The sequence below is a fragment of the Chelmon rostratus genome, chromosome 10 (assembly GCF_017976325.1).
Source record: "Chelmon rostratus isolate fCheRos1 chromosome 10, fCheRos1.pri, whole genome shotgun sequence".
Taxonomy (NCBI): Eukaryota; Metazoa; Chordata; class Actinopteri; order Chaetodontiformes; family Chaetodontidae; genus Chelmon; species Chelmon rostratus.
Window position 1 is genome coordinate 9,435,390 of NC_055667.1, and position 15,101 is coordinate 9,450,490.

The following is a 15,101-nucleotide window of genomic DNA, read 5'->3' on the forward strand; positions in this document are numbered from 1 at the left end:
GTTGAGACACGTACATGTTGTGTATCAGATACTGTCTTGGGCATTTTGTAAAAATGAAATGCTAAATTATAGAGATGTGCCAGGGAATGAAGGGAGAAAGAGGGATGACACGTTTATAAAAATAGTAATAAACACTATTTATACTGTGCAAACTTTAATGGAAAATAAGATGGAAAATAAAACCAACTTGATAATAACAGTCAATGATAAACATAAAATTGGAAATTGAATACAGAGAGAGCATCACATAAGATGGCAAATAAAACCCACTGAATAATAATCATAAAGTGAAGGTATAACATTTTGAAAGAAGTGCAGCAGTGCACAAGAGCCGGGCAAAGCACAGAAAGAGCTTCATGCATCAAAGATTAGCAGCTAGTCTCAAACCAGGGATGTTGCAATCACATGGTCAACGTCTTGGAGCCTAAATGCCACCAAGACACCCGAACAGTATCTTGTGCTTTAATGTCTTGAAACTGAATGAGAAATGTTGAGGATGTGCTGCCTACACACAGGAGCCACAGACCTATTTAGACATAAAGAAAAACATTCGGGTTCTTTACCTCAGATGAGTGATTTTTTGAAGCAAACCTGATGCCTGAGCTCCTGTGCCTTGTTGTTCTTAGGCCTTCGGGGCATCAGGTTTGTTTATCTGTTCAATAATTCCTGTGCCTCGCTGCAGTTCAGAGCGGCTGCTAAAACGATTTGCCAGTTTGGTTTCCTGTGCAGCAAGTTCACGGGCTGGAGAGGCAAGAGAGAGGAAAGTGAAGCGGGGTGCAGCATTTTCCAGCGGGCTCTCTCTGAGAAGGACACGTCGCACAACACGAATAAAGTGATGGGTAAACACACAGAGGAATGAATGTGGGAAGCTGTATCTCGCCTTCAGGATGGCAGTGAATAGACAGATGAAAGCCTCCTGCTCTACACAGGATTAATGGTGTGGGGGAATTGTCACATGTTGCCTAAATCTCTAAGATGGAAAGTAACTGTGCTGCACATGTTCCAGGACATCATGTTACTCATGCAGCTATGGTGCATTTGTTTATTCTCCCCACAGTGTGTAATCATGGGCACACAGTATAGTGTAATATAATCATAGCCACATTATTAGATTGCTTATTTTGATCCTTATTAATCGTTACCTTTGGCAACAACAAGTCTTTGTGGGCTTCATGAACCTATACTCAACAAATGTTTACACTAAAATACATCTGACGCTGGATTTTTGAGGCTTGTACGGATGCATCCGTTATAATAAGACAAATTTCTAATAAGGATCCCTTATATTTGCTTCTGAAAACGTCGTTAATCAATGGACACATGGCTACTTGTAAGTGAAATAGAGCAGCAATGATTAGGTGATTAACTGATTATCCAATTACCAGAAAATTAATTGGTAACTGCATAACCACAGAGAATGAGGCCAATCACCAGTTCACCTCACGGAGCGTTTCAGCGTCTTTCAGCTCAGCGTTTTGTTCATTCTGGCTGGCAGCTTTAGCATTTTGGTGTTTCCGGCTCACAGCTTTAGTGTTTCGGTTCACTCTCACTGCTCTCATCGGTGTCATTTCTGGCCACGACAGGAAGCTGTTTTCAGTGAAAAAGCTCTTATAAACCCACAATACGACAGACACAGTTAGCTGGTGAACATTGTGGAGCAGCTGAAGAGCCAGATGACCTCCTCAGGAGTTGGTGGAGACCAAAAGCAGAGCTAAAAGAAAGTGAATATTTGACTTATATTCACCAAATTGTCAGAAACAAGACTAAATGAGTAAAGTGAAAATATATCAGTGCTGTGTTTCCAGCTGGTTTCTGCTGCACCGAAGTGCCTGAAGAAGTCAGTTACTGTGGGTTTAAGGAACTGAACTGAACGGGGGCAGTTTACAAATGACAAATTGTTGGTGTTCTGTGCTGGACCAACTGTGTAATTGCTACACTGCGTCCAAATAGTACACAGGCAGCACACGGCAGACGGACAGGAAGTTGAGCTGCAGCACTCAGTTTTTCCCCCAGAGACAGACCACTGCAGACTGTCATTGCAATAGGAATTAATGTGTATGAATGGATTCAGTCACAAGCCATTGAATCTCCCCTGGTCCTTTGTAAATGTGCAAGTTCTACTTCCCTGCTTCATCATATATCTCTCCATAATCCAATATGAGGTGTGTGAGCTGTTGTAAAATGGCCTGTGGCACTTCTAATAACCTTGGCAGCTTTATTACATTTATGGCCAACTTTCATCAAATGAGCGACATGCTTATTCCTTGATGTGATTAAGGTCTGCCGCCGAGACGGAGAGATGAGTTCATCATAATGTTTCCTGGAAATGTGACAGATATTCTATCATCATCATATGTTATTTTTGCTGTATTGTTGTTAAATGGTACGTGACTCATCTTCCTTCCCACCAAAGTGTCTGCCTGTCTTTATAAAATATGCTGTTTTCAGTCTGGGGCGCGTAACAAACAAGCAGTTCTCACAACACCCCGGTAGATTTAGATGTCACTGCCAGTTGGAGATGAAGAGGCATTTCATTTCAATTCTAACAGTCGTTTAAAGTCAGGCACTGATTTCTTTTATGATTGGCTCAGAGGAGGGTGCTGCCCATTGATGCTGGTTTGAGGAGAATAATAAGATTTAGTAAGTCTTCTCTACTTAGTATTCAGTTTAATAAACCACTCCAATCAGTATGCAGGGGGCTTGTTGCAGGAGGGCAAAATGTCTCTAACTGCATCTCTGGTATCCCTTCATTTCTACAGTTTTAATCTCACTGGCCTTGTGCATATCATAATATCCTTCCAAACCACCTCTTGTGTTGCATCAGTAACCTTGACCCGTAGTTGTGTTGTGGTTTGTTTCCCTGCAGCAACAATGTGTAAAGATAATGAGCTCCATGAGTTTGGTGCAGGTGTTGTAATGGTTGCAGCAGCTCTGCCCAGGATGAGAGATGAGCATCCACATTTCTGTGCTCCTCTCAGAGCAACAGCTCGCGCTCACCAAACAACCCAAACCTTACCCTCCCCTCCCGCCCCCGTCTGAATCTGCATGGTTTGGCAGCAGGAAGCAGGAGCCGATCAAGGCCGCAGCCAGATGCGTCTTGTTATTTCAGATAAAGAGCACAATGGGCATTCATGCTTTCAGCGACCCCGGCACCACTGTTTTTGGGATGACTGAGGCGTCTGCAATGGTCACAGCTCCTGGAATGTATGTTTGGTGTCACACTAATGAGATGTTTTCAGCCACAGATGCTCTGCTTTTCTGCAAAAAAAAGAAGAACAAATGAAAACACAGAAAATCCCTCAACATGTTTTTTCCTCTGTCTGTTAGCTCCCATTGCCATGATGAAAACACATCTTTTAATAGCCAAGAATGTCCAAGAGGGGGCAGTATGTCATCTCAATAAGTGCACTGAGTCAGGTCACAGAGGCTAGATTAAGAGTGTGCTTACACTCTAATAAACAGCCAGGCGAGGATCGGACTTGTCTTAATGTGCATGACTGTATGTTTCCATGCAGCTTTTGCACAGTCACTTCCAATATACAGGAAAGCGTCATTAAAAACCAATATTAGGCAAACTTTTTGAGTCCTGTAATGTTTATTTTTCTTGCAGCGCATACCTTTTGATGTTGAAAAGGACCCTGAGTGTATTTCACACAAATCCTTTGTGGTGTGATGTTCTTTGAAGCGGCTTATGAATCCTCCAGAGTGATTGTTTTAATACATAAAATCTTCAATCACATTCGTTTTCATATTCAAACACCTACTTTAAAAGCCATTCCCTCGCCCCCTGCCTCATTTGGATTTGTGAATAATGTGTTTATTTCCTGGACGTCTCGCAGATGTGCCTCTTTGTTTCTGGGATTGAAGCCCAGCGTGTGTGTGTCTGTGTGTGTGTGAACATAATATCAAGTGTGAGATGGGGTCATCACTCAGTCCGCGCTGACAGACTGAATCTCTGTGAAAACGCCGCTGCTGCCTCTCCCAATACGGCTGCTACTGGTGCGACGACACCTGCTTCATCTCTGAGCTCACACACGCTGCATGAGATATCAGGTAGGGGTGCAGTTATGCAAGGACGCTCGTGACAAGGAGGTATATTTATCCTGGGGGTGAGTCTCATGGTTGTTCTTTCCTCCCCTGGTTGACTCGCCAGTGTGCAGAGACCTGAGGATCTGAACTTTGATTGGGTGCGCGTGCTCTTGTCAGAGGCCCTTAAATGATTAAAGAAAACACACCTACAATTTCAATCATGGCGGGCATTGGCCTTTTGAAATGTCACCATCAATATGTCTGTCAAGTGCTGTGAACAGAGTCGAGGGCAGGCGCCACACAGCATGTTCTCCTTCTACTCTCGTAGGTGCCCATTTATTTTTTGTATGATTCGTCATGTCAGATGTGTTCGCTTTCATATTGTCACAGCGTGTGTGTGTGTCAGTGTCTGTTTTCTGCCGGTGTATGTGTCAGTGATGCTCCAGCAGTTATATAACCTTGTAGCAGGAGTGATAAGGAGGAGGATCTCCCACCTCCCCCCCTCCCCCGACAGTGAAATTTGGCGAGGCGGTGCTGCCAGAGCTGAGGGGAAATTCTTCCTGTTAATTGGACTGTGAAGGATTTCTTCTGCAGATTCAGCCCACTCTGCTGGTTCACACCATGGACTGTAAAAGAGTTTTAGTTTACAGCATGTCCTCCCTCCCTCCCTCCCTCTCTCTCTCTTTTTTTTTTTTATCTCCCTCCCTCTCTATGCCCCATTTCCATGTTATAATTGCATTCAGCATGTACTGCAAAATATTCATAGCTTGCTGTTACCATACAGGACATCAGTGCAGTTTACTGTTATAAGCTGCTAACTGCACGTAACTTTGGAAATGTACTGTTATTAATAGGAACAGGTTTGACATTTTAGGAAAATATGCTTTTTCTGTCTAATAGTTCAATAGCAATCTCATAACTGTGTGCTAAATATGAAGCTAGAGCTAGCAGGTGGTTATCTTAGCTTAACTTATAGACTGGAAATGGGGGAGACAGCTAGCCTGGCTCTGTGCAGAGTGAAAAAAGCTAACTAACTCATGAGATCTTGTCCTTGACTGAGTTCAGGTTAGTCGTTTTCTTTGCCAGTTGCCAGATTGGTCTACTTTTTAGGATTTCATTCATTTAGCCTACCGTTTGTACCATTTCAGCAGTTTGCCTCAATGAATAGTTTTGTCAAACTCCAATGAACTGCCCCCTCCTCACTTCTTATTATTATTAATGAGGTCTGCAGATTTCAGGAGCTCAGCTAAATATACTACCCCCTTTCCAAAAAGGCTGGGACGCTGTGCAAAGTTCATTTAATGTCTGACCTCATCAACTTCATAGATTTTTATAAATTTATGCTCATTCTGAATTTGATGTAGCAACACGTTAAACAAGTTGGGACAGGAGCAACAAAAGACTGGGAAAGTTGTGGAATGCTCCAAAAACACCTGTTCAGAGGTAAACGGGTTAAAAGCCGAATGTGTAAGATTTACGGAATCTATTGGCAGAAACTATAATATTTCTAATTGTATTTTCAGTCTATAATCCCCTGAAAATAAGAATAGTTGTGCTTTGTTGCCTTACAACTCCTTATATCTACACAGGGAACCGGTCCTCTTCCACGTGGTCTGCCATGTTGCACCGCCATGTTTCTACAGTGGCCCAGAATGGACAAACGCCTTTGGCAAAACCATTGGTAAACAAAGATGACTGCATTCTGATTTTATTTCCATTTTGCACAGAATCTTTTTTGGACTTTTTTAGTCAGGTATTTAGGTAAGTACCAGGAGACGGCATTTGGTACACAGGCATGGTCTTAATAAATACAGTTTTCCACAGTGTCCTTGGTGTCTACCTCACTGTCCTCCACCTCAGCTCCCTGCATGGTAGGTGATGAAGATGCACCTCCCAGTCCCTGGTTGAGTCTCTGATCTGTTGAGCTGTCTCCATCAGCAACAGCTTTGGATCAGATGTCTCTGTGGTTATCTTTGACAGGTGAATGTGCATCAGGGCTGAGAGACGAGTAGGAGACACACAAGATCTGTACTTTTTTATTATGCTGAGATGTGAGATTCCCCTCTCACATGCTGCACTGCTCACTGGCAGTGTGAGAGGCAATTGAACCACCTTGCTGGTGTTGGAGTAACCATCCAGACTGCTTTTATTTACTATTTGGACCAAGTCATACACAGAGGACACTGCAGAGCGTTTTCCTGCTTGCTTTAAGTGCATCAGTTCTCTCACAGTGGAATCTCTGTCAAGTTGCAAGGTGCTCTCATATTTCTTAAGAATCCTGCAAATCAGTGTTTCCCAGAACTGTGGAGGTCTTGCATTTCCTGAGGCCAAGTTGAAGAAAACTAAAAGACGATCACATGACTTTAATTAAACCCCTTAGTCATTTGTCTGCTTGTCCCTGTCAGCATCAGCATTAGAAACAGTTTGTGAACTCTCCAATGGCCACCATGAGTTCATCTTTACATTCTGCTGTGGTCAACTTCTCTTTCTGAAATCTGAAAACATTCTGTGCAGATATGCTGCAGTTCACTGTTATCACTCATAGCCAGTTGCATTTGAATGGCTGCTGATTGTCTTGATATTTTCAACAGTGGTTCATGCCTCCAGGCAGACCATGTGACATTGTTAAACTTGCCCAGTTTCGAATAGGTGATTCCATTCTCCTCATGTAACTTCACATAGCTTGACAACAGATTGATTAGATGTCTTACAGTAAGGAACGTTGCAATCAGCTGACTTTGTGCAGTTCTTGACGGTGTGTGCAGTACACTGGTTTTGGTAAAATGTCGTCGTATTTCTGATTTTTGTTGCGCATGCATACATGCAAATGAGTTATATGCACAAGTAGAGGGTAAGCTTTGCGTATAGGGATGAATGGAAAAGCCAATCTGAGATCCAAGATAGAAGATTCAAAGAAATGAGGCTACATTTATGACAACTGGCCTTGCTTGATGCTTTGATTGGGGTACTTAGTGTCAGATCTGGCAACACTGCCCCCTTCTTCCAGTCCTTATGTTAAGGTAAATTAACGAGCTGCTGGTCCCAGCTTTGTATCTGCCAGACAGACATGACACAGGTAAGAGGTATTGATCTTATCATCTAATGTCTAGTCTTTTAAAAAGAAAGCAGAATGTTTTCCTTGATTGATCGTTATTTTCTTGTTTGTTGTTGTGATCTTACTGGAAGTGTTTCACCACCATCTGCAATTTGTTTTAATGTGCTGCAGCTGTGAGTCTTTCCTCCGTGTCCTTTGTGGATTCCACTGAGGGACACTGGTGCCCATCAACAGCGCACTCAGAACGAAATGTGAATTTAGAAAGCATACTGTGAGTGTTTCAGTGTGAACACACACATATGGCCTTGCTCTCTCTTCCTCACACACGCACATACTTTTTCAAGAAGGCTGTTCAGAAGAACGCTGCCCAAACAAACAGTATTTGAATGAAACGCTGATGAAACAGCGACTGGTGATGATGCCAGTTCATGTAAACCGACTGTAAACTGAGATGAGAGTGGCTGGATCAGGCTTCAAAGATAATTAATGGGAATGCAAAGAAAATTCTAATCGAAGAACATTTGCTGCCGCTGTCTGTTCTTCATAGTATATTTTGTCTCCGCAAGAGATTTCCTGACCCTGGCATAACAGTTGGTATTAGCTTTGTGAGTTGATTTATCGCAGTAATGGAGGCTCGGGCAGAAAAGAGCACAGAAAAACCAGCTTAGTTTTAAATCACTTCACCCCGCCAGGCGTTTAGCCATTAACTGCTTCTCTTTTACCCACAAAGGAAAGGAGAGGTGCTCCATCACATAAAGCAGTGGCTGTGGCTAAATATTGGACAGCATGAATAGGGATGTAAGAACATTATTAGGCACTTGCTGACCCAGTACAGGCCCTCAGTGTTCAGGCTGTCTGCTTTTTCCAGTCACAGACAGACAATCTTTAGGTATCTAAATCTGAATACACTCATTTATTAAGCACGACATCAGTCAGGTTGTCTATTCTTTTGTATCTGGCCTACAGTTGCTCATAGAAAAGATATGTTTGTGTCTTACAGAGGTTATACAGGGAGGGAATGTAAAGTTACTGATTGTATAAGCTCTGCCTATAGATGTGACAATTGAAAAGCGGATGAAAGGACATATGGCAAAGATTGTGTAATTGCAGAAAGTAAGTAACAAGTTCCCTCACTTCATCGTCACTCAAGTGGTTTGATTGTGGAGAATAACGGAGGCGAGCGGGCTGTCATTTCTATGGAAACTGTCAAGTGGCAGCTGCTGGTGGCGCGGTGGTAAGGAATAGCTCACGGGGTTAAAGACTGCTGGCGTTAACGACACCACAGCAGGCCCGTACTGCTCCCCGCACTTGCCACTGATGAGTATTTTTTCCCCAGACCGTGATGCTTCCCCCGTGAGCACGCGGATGCCCATCAACTCCTAAAGTCATGCTGCTCCTGTAATGAGGAAAAACATAATGGCAAATCCTGCTCGGAGCATCCTCTGGCTGTGATGGCTGCACTGGAGGGCATGTGCGCAGAGAGCGGGGCTGCTTCGGCTGGCGAGCAGGCTTTCCTCATTATCTAGATGTGAGCGCCACGAGGGTCGAATAACGCAGAGGGTGTGGAGTCACATTAATCATGCTGTCACACATGTACAAGTCCACTCGAGAGATGGGAGTTCACGCCCTGCTCTGAGGAAGACATCGAGTGGCTTCGCTCACTCAAGCACAGCAGTATTTAAGGACTACAGCACATATATTTTTCTACTTTGCTGGCAGATTGCTCTTGATAATATTTGCCGATGTGTGCTGTAATGGTAGCTCTGGCTCGGCGGTGCTCCCCTGCACCTGCGCCTGATCTCTGTGTGGGAGGAATCCTGCTATTTCTCCTCAGTGAGCCATTGGTGTGCACTGTGCCTGCTGCGAGTCTCACCACAGCAATGTTCACATATCACTGGCTACGTATTCATTTCCAGCGAAACAGCACACAGTGCACAGGGGATAACTGCGATGATTTGCATGGATATAGCTTTGAGAAAACAAGGCGATGAAAATCCCTCCCACCCACGATGGGAAGCAAACTTTAATCAGGGGTAGGAGGGTCTCCATGCCTCCTGGCATCGCAGGGGCAGGAGGCTACAGGGTGCCGCAGCATTTAAGAATAGAATAGCTGAACAGATAGATGAGGTCAAACTCCTTTGAGGGGACTTGCTTCTTCTTGTTTTCTCTCTAAAAGTTGTGTCTAGGCTGATGCCACTCACTAAAGCAGCGTTTATTGAGCATCTAAATCATTCTTATTTCATTAAAGATGATCCGCTGAGTTTCAGTCAACACAGACTGAATTGCTTCAGTTCGCGTTCTGAGGTGGAATGATTAGTGGATGTGTCGCTGTTGCGTGTGAAAGCTGAAATGGAAAATTTAGATGATGCTGTGGTGGTGGACTCGGTGGATGAACAGATGATACATTTCTTGCAGGCTCCCTGCCTCTGAGGTAATTCAATTCAATTTCTTTTATTGATCGACGCTGGACACCGTGACGTTTACGGTTCACGCAAGCAGGCAGCGATAATGAAGGAATTACTTGCAATTCGGCTCCGAAAAATAAATTGCAACTCTGTGGAAGCTGCCCAGAAGTCGAAAGTGTGTGTGTGTGTGTGTGTGTGTATTGTACTTGTATCTTCTTGAGAACAATTATTAAAGTGACATGTTTGAAAATAGAGCAGACTGTAACCGGTGTTCATTGTTGTCAGGGCATACTTGAGGGATAGTTTGGTGTTAAGGTGTGCCATGTAGTCGTGATGGTGATACAGCAATACAAATGTGTTTGTATGCTATTAGACATCTCTCTGTATGAGGACCAATTTGAGTTTTAAACCTTGACAGAGGGAAATGTTTTGGGCAGGTCTTCACTTCTTCAACAGGCTTTTGAGGTTTAAACTGTTTTCTATTCACACATTCAGCAGATACGGAGCAACATTGACCTACAGTCATGTGTCCGTGCAAATTTAGGTCCAATACTCTCTCTTCTTTTAGCTCTACTTTTGGTCTCCACCATCTTCTGGGGAAAGTATTTGGTTTTTTAGCTGCTACATGCGCCACTATGTTCACCAGCTAGGTTCTGACTTTGTCTAACTGCTGTTTGGTGCTGGGCTGGTCGTACACAGTGGGGTTTTTAGAACTTCTTCATGGAAAAAAAAATGTCTGGTGTGACAACAACAGCAACAACAACATTGATTAGAGTGAGAAACAGTGAAAGTTGTGCACCATAAAACCAAAACAATGACACTATAAAGCTCCATAGAGCTTTGGGCAGCTGGAGAGTCGAGTGATAATTCTCTGAGTTCATCACCATAAGAGACCAAGAATGTCCTCACAAGTATAGCAGCATAAAAATGTGTGAGTCTGTTGGCAATAATCAAAGTCTTTTTGAATTGCTTCTGGAGAACGCAGGAGGAACCTGTCAACCTTGTGTTGCTTCTGTTTGTTTCTCTGACATTTTTACTCTTTGAAGCCTTTGAAGATATTGGGACTTTTTTTTCATTAAGCCCTCCAACACGTCTGTTTCTGTCAAACTGGAAGAAGAACCGCTCTCTTTTATTTTGCATCTAACTTTGCAGAAGAAAATATGGCTCTCTGGGTTTGCAGATTGTTTCTGAGCGTTTTGACTCTTGTACATAATCATATTTATAGAGATTGTCTCCATCCTCTCCAAAGCTGTCAAACCACTGAGGTGCCTGAACTTCACAACTCATGAAGTCTGACCTCAGGGGCTCAAAGATTAGTGGGTAGGGATTTCATACTTGTGAATTAATTTCATATTGAAGGGAAGGCGGCTTGACCTCAGTGGCTGCTGAAAATAACCTGCAATTTAAAGGGGGCACTCGACCAATTTTGCATGTCAAAGTCAATTTACCAGTCATGAGCGTACTCAACCAAATCTCCAGACAGGAATGTAGGTTCTGGGCGATTCTGAAAAGCCCTGTATTACATTCAGTGATAATCTTTTTTTTTAAACTAATTTTGGGCATAGTCACATTGTTCGTTTGGTCTGGTCCGAATCAGTTGATCAGTTGTTGAGCTTGGCGCATTTTCCCTTAGTTGAGTTTCTTATTATACAGAGAAAAACCCAAGTGAGTCAAGATGCAGCACTACAAGCCGTGTGGGAACGTTCACTCATTGGTCAACTCTGTCCTGTTGGGTGCAAGAACTTAAATACAGGAGGAAGGTCCTGAAGGAGGTTCACTAGTCAGTTAGTCGCAACGCACACCTGGATGTGGGAGCTGTTTCGCTCAAACTTGCAAAGGACACCTGGATCAGACTAAGGTCAGATCACATTCCCACCACGAACAAACCGTATCAGATCGTTCCATCAACTTTACGGAAAGGCGATGCAAAATCCTAAACTGGAGGACTCTTTTAATTCAGATGCAGAGCAGTGCGATGCAGTGTTTGTCCCGACTGTAATTGTGTGCTCTTTCATCATAATTTCATTTGCTGCAGAGTCAGAGGTATTTGTATATGTCAACATCACGATGTGTTAATGGACTATTTCTGCTACCAGCAATGGGATGCAATTCACTGTATCTGCTTTGATATGAGCCACCAGTCTGATCAGCCTGCAACCACAACACACACTGCAATCCGTTATTTTGAGAACGATAGGAGGGGAGAGTGCCTGTTATGAATTTTGGTTTGGTCGAAGTATCTTTATTTACAGGAAACAGTTTGCAGTGTCTGGACTGACAGGATAACAGCAACACAGGAGACAGGCAGGCACACTTTTGATTTATCTCTCTTACAGACAGCAGAGAGAAACTTCACTCAGTCATAATCATGTGGTGTGGTTTCTGAGCCACTGAGCACTGCTTCAACACTGCACCATGTCTTTACCAAACATAATGTAGCAGAATGAGAGTCACAGGAAGCCACCGTGTCCCTTATTTTGCAAGTGACCACAGATATGACGGATGACAGGCAGCCTCAAACCTGCATGAAAACGACCGCAGCAGCACACGGAGACAAAAACGTGGCAGGCAAGACAAACGCAGCCCAAAGAGCTGCCATCGGATGATAGCAACTAATTAGAGAGTTTTCTCTTCTGCTCAAGGGCCTGTCTTATGATTAAGAGAGCCCAATGAATATGTATAAGATGTGAGCACAGGGATGGCTGGATCTAGGTCAGGCTGCTGGTGGATGATGGGTTGCCTGTGAAGTGAAGCAAGGAGACGTTCGGCAACACCACGCTATTCAGAGAAACCCTCGAGAGGCACGCAGATGTGAGGGACCTTAACTTTTCCACATTATGTCTCAAACAAGTTTATGGGCTCTTGGCATTCAGATGGAGGCGGCTCATTCAGCTGAAGAGCCCTAAATGACTTCTCCAGGGATCATTTCTGTCTGTTACGGCTTGGCATTTAAATAGAGCGACTGGATGCATTGATTGGTCCATCTACTCGCTCTGCAAACAGAATGTGAAACAGATATTTCTACAAAGATGGTGAAGTAATGCTACATCCCTCAGATCGTCTTACAGTTGTTGTAGTTTGCAAAAAGGGTACATGCAAACGCTTCAGAGTCTGTGAAGATGAGCAAGTGAGAGAGAGTCAGACACAGAAAAGAATTCAGCCATCTTGGATTGAGTCTCACAGTGACCCTCCCATGTTCTCTAAGGCAAAGCGAGTGTGCAGTCCAGAATTGTTAATGACGCGTTAAGTTGTTCTGCGATCGTTTCTCTCTCCAGGATCTTCACAACAGAAGTCACAACAGCTGACAAATTTCACAGCTCACGGTTTTGCTACTAACCAATTACTTTGGCTCACATTATCAGTGTTGATAACAGAAATGGCCTGACAAGCTGAACTCAAAGTTAAAGCCTACTTCAGATATGAGGTGGAAGAGAAAAGACCTTTCTGTTGCAGGCAGCCCGCCACGCAGCTGAGTCCTCCCTGCTGTCACAGATGCCTAACCAACAGATCTTTCAGAGGATATGAGAAAAGCCCCCAGTATTATTTTCTTTTATTAAAATGTGCAAGCTTTTTTTTTTTTTTCCAACCGCTTGCAATCACACTTGGGAATTATGAAAGGTCACATGATTCCCGCATGCATGACAGCTCTCAATAAAAGCAACGATTTCTTTCTTTTTGAGGGAAAATGATTTGAATGAATTACCCCGTGTTACGTGTGCAGCATTTCAAAATGAAGCCGCAGAGAGCCAAATCTCTGGTCCTGAGCTTTTCCAAGCATGCTTACATAACTGCGACTGTACCTGTGACTGTAATTCTCAACCTATTATCACAAGAGAATTCCTGTGATTCACACCACAAAAGAAGTGAATGTGTGAATTCTGAGGCCGTTTTCAACCACAACATACAAGTGACAGCCTGAAATGCCTCCACTGTACTAGATATGCCTCCACTTGACGGGACTGTGGCTCTCTTTCTCAACATAATGAACTCCCTGACAGGGAAGAGGCAGAGCTCCACCACAGTAAAACACAGCCGTTTGCCGTCGCCGCCGCTGAAAACAGCCACGCTCCAGTGTTTTAGTGATGGTGGAGGAGCGGCCGCCGACATCACATTTCCTGGTGCTCAATCAGTGTAACGGATGAGTCTCTGCCCCAGACAGTGATGCTGATACACACATACTGTGCATGGCATGCATATATACGCATTCCCTCATAAAGAAGCCCTGTCCTGTGATGCCCTCTGCGGTGGCTGCCCCTCGCCATTTCTCCCCCGCAGAAGATGAATGAGCTGAAATCCTCGCACTCTTGGTGAAGCTCCATCCACCTCACAAGTGCAGCTCAATTGGACAGCGCAGTTGAGCCGCGACCGACTAAACATCACTCCTCAGTCAAGTTCAATTGTTCATTTGTTCTCTGTGCTATTATGCATGACGAAGATCCACACGCGCTCCCTCATTATGGCTTGAACATCATTGCGCCGGAGGGATTTGATGCTCCCTGTTTCCTTCTCTCCGGGGAAACCACGGAGCTGACAAAGTGACTGGATCGTCTTGAAATGGAGGATGACAATGTGTTTCCATCCAAGCGCACGAATGTTGTTGATTTATGTCCCGGAAGAATGAGAGTGGAGCTGCTCTGTTAGCGTTCAGGCATCACATTGAAGATACTACATGGGGTTCATGGGGTTCACATGGAGTTTTGTGCTTCTGCTGAAAAATGTTTATGTGAACTGATTTTGGACATTTTTTTGCACGTAGTCTCTGATCAACTTTTTTGTTTTCCCCATCATTTTTTGAATTACACAACACACACATTATTGATGCTGCAGGGTCTGTGACCAATCATTGATCGTAGTTTAGTTTCTAAACCATCAGAGAACACTACCCCCCCCTCGAGCAGGGACTTTTTTCACACCTGAAGTTGTCATAGAGGAACTTGATTTAGTCCCTGGTTCCTGTGGTTGAAATCCAGGTAAAGTTCCCGTCTCCTCTGTCTGGACATTATAACACTGTTTCTTTTCAGTGGGAAAGGAGAGACATGCTGAAATGAAACTCATTCATTCAGTAGTCAGTGGCTTTGTGTGTGGAACACAACAAACTTAGCAGCAGACGACGTACTCGTCCTTGAAAGGTGTCTGCGTTTCAACACAGACTGTAACAAAACAGTAAACTAAAGCCAACAAAATTCGTCTTTTAGCAGCAATCATCAGGAGAATTCTCATCCAGTATTTGTTTCACAGAGCGTTTACAGTATGTTCCTTCACAGATGTTCATTTCAAAGTAGATGCATGGAGGATTTTCAGACTGCACAGAAAACAGATGATATTATGCTGTCTGGTGTGTTTGGTCTGTATTCTAGCCTTTTCATAAAAACAAAAAGTGCCAGCAGCATGCAGATGCACTCGTTTTCTCTCTCCCTCTCACAGGATGCTTTCCTTTATATCAGAACCATTAATGGAAGAAGTATTCAGATCTGATTAAGTACTTAATTAAACCACACATTAGAAAAATAAAATTTGTGTATAAAGCTGCATCACTTGTCATGCTAAATCCACAGTCAGGCCTATCAACTGTGCAGCTGCAGTATATGCAGCTCTTTGTTTGCTATGTGTTC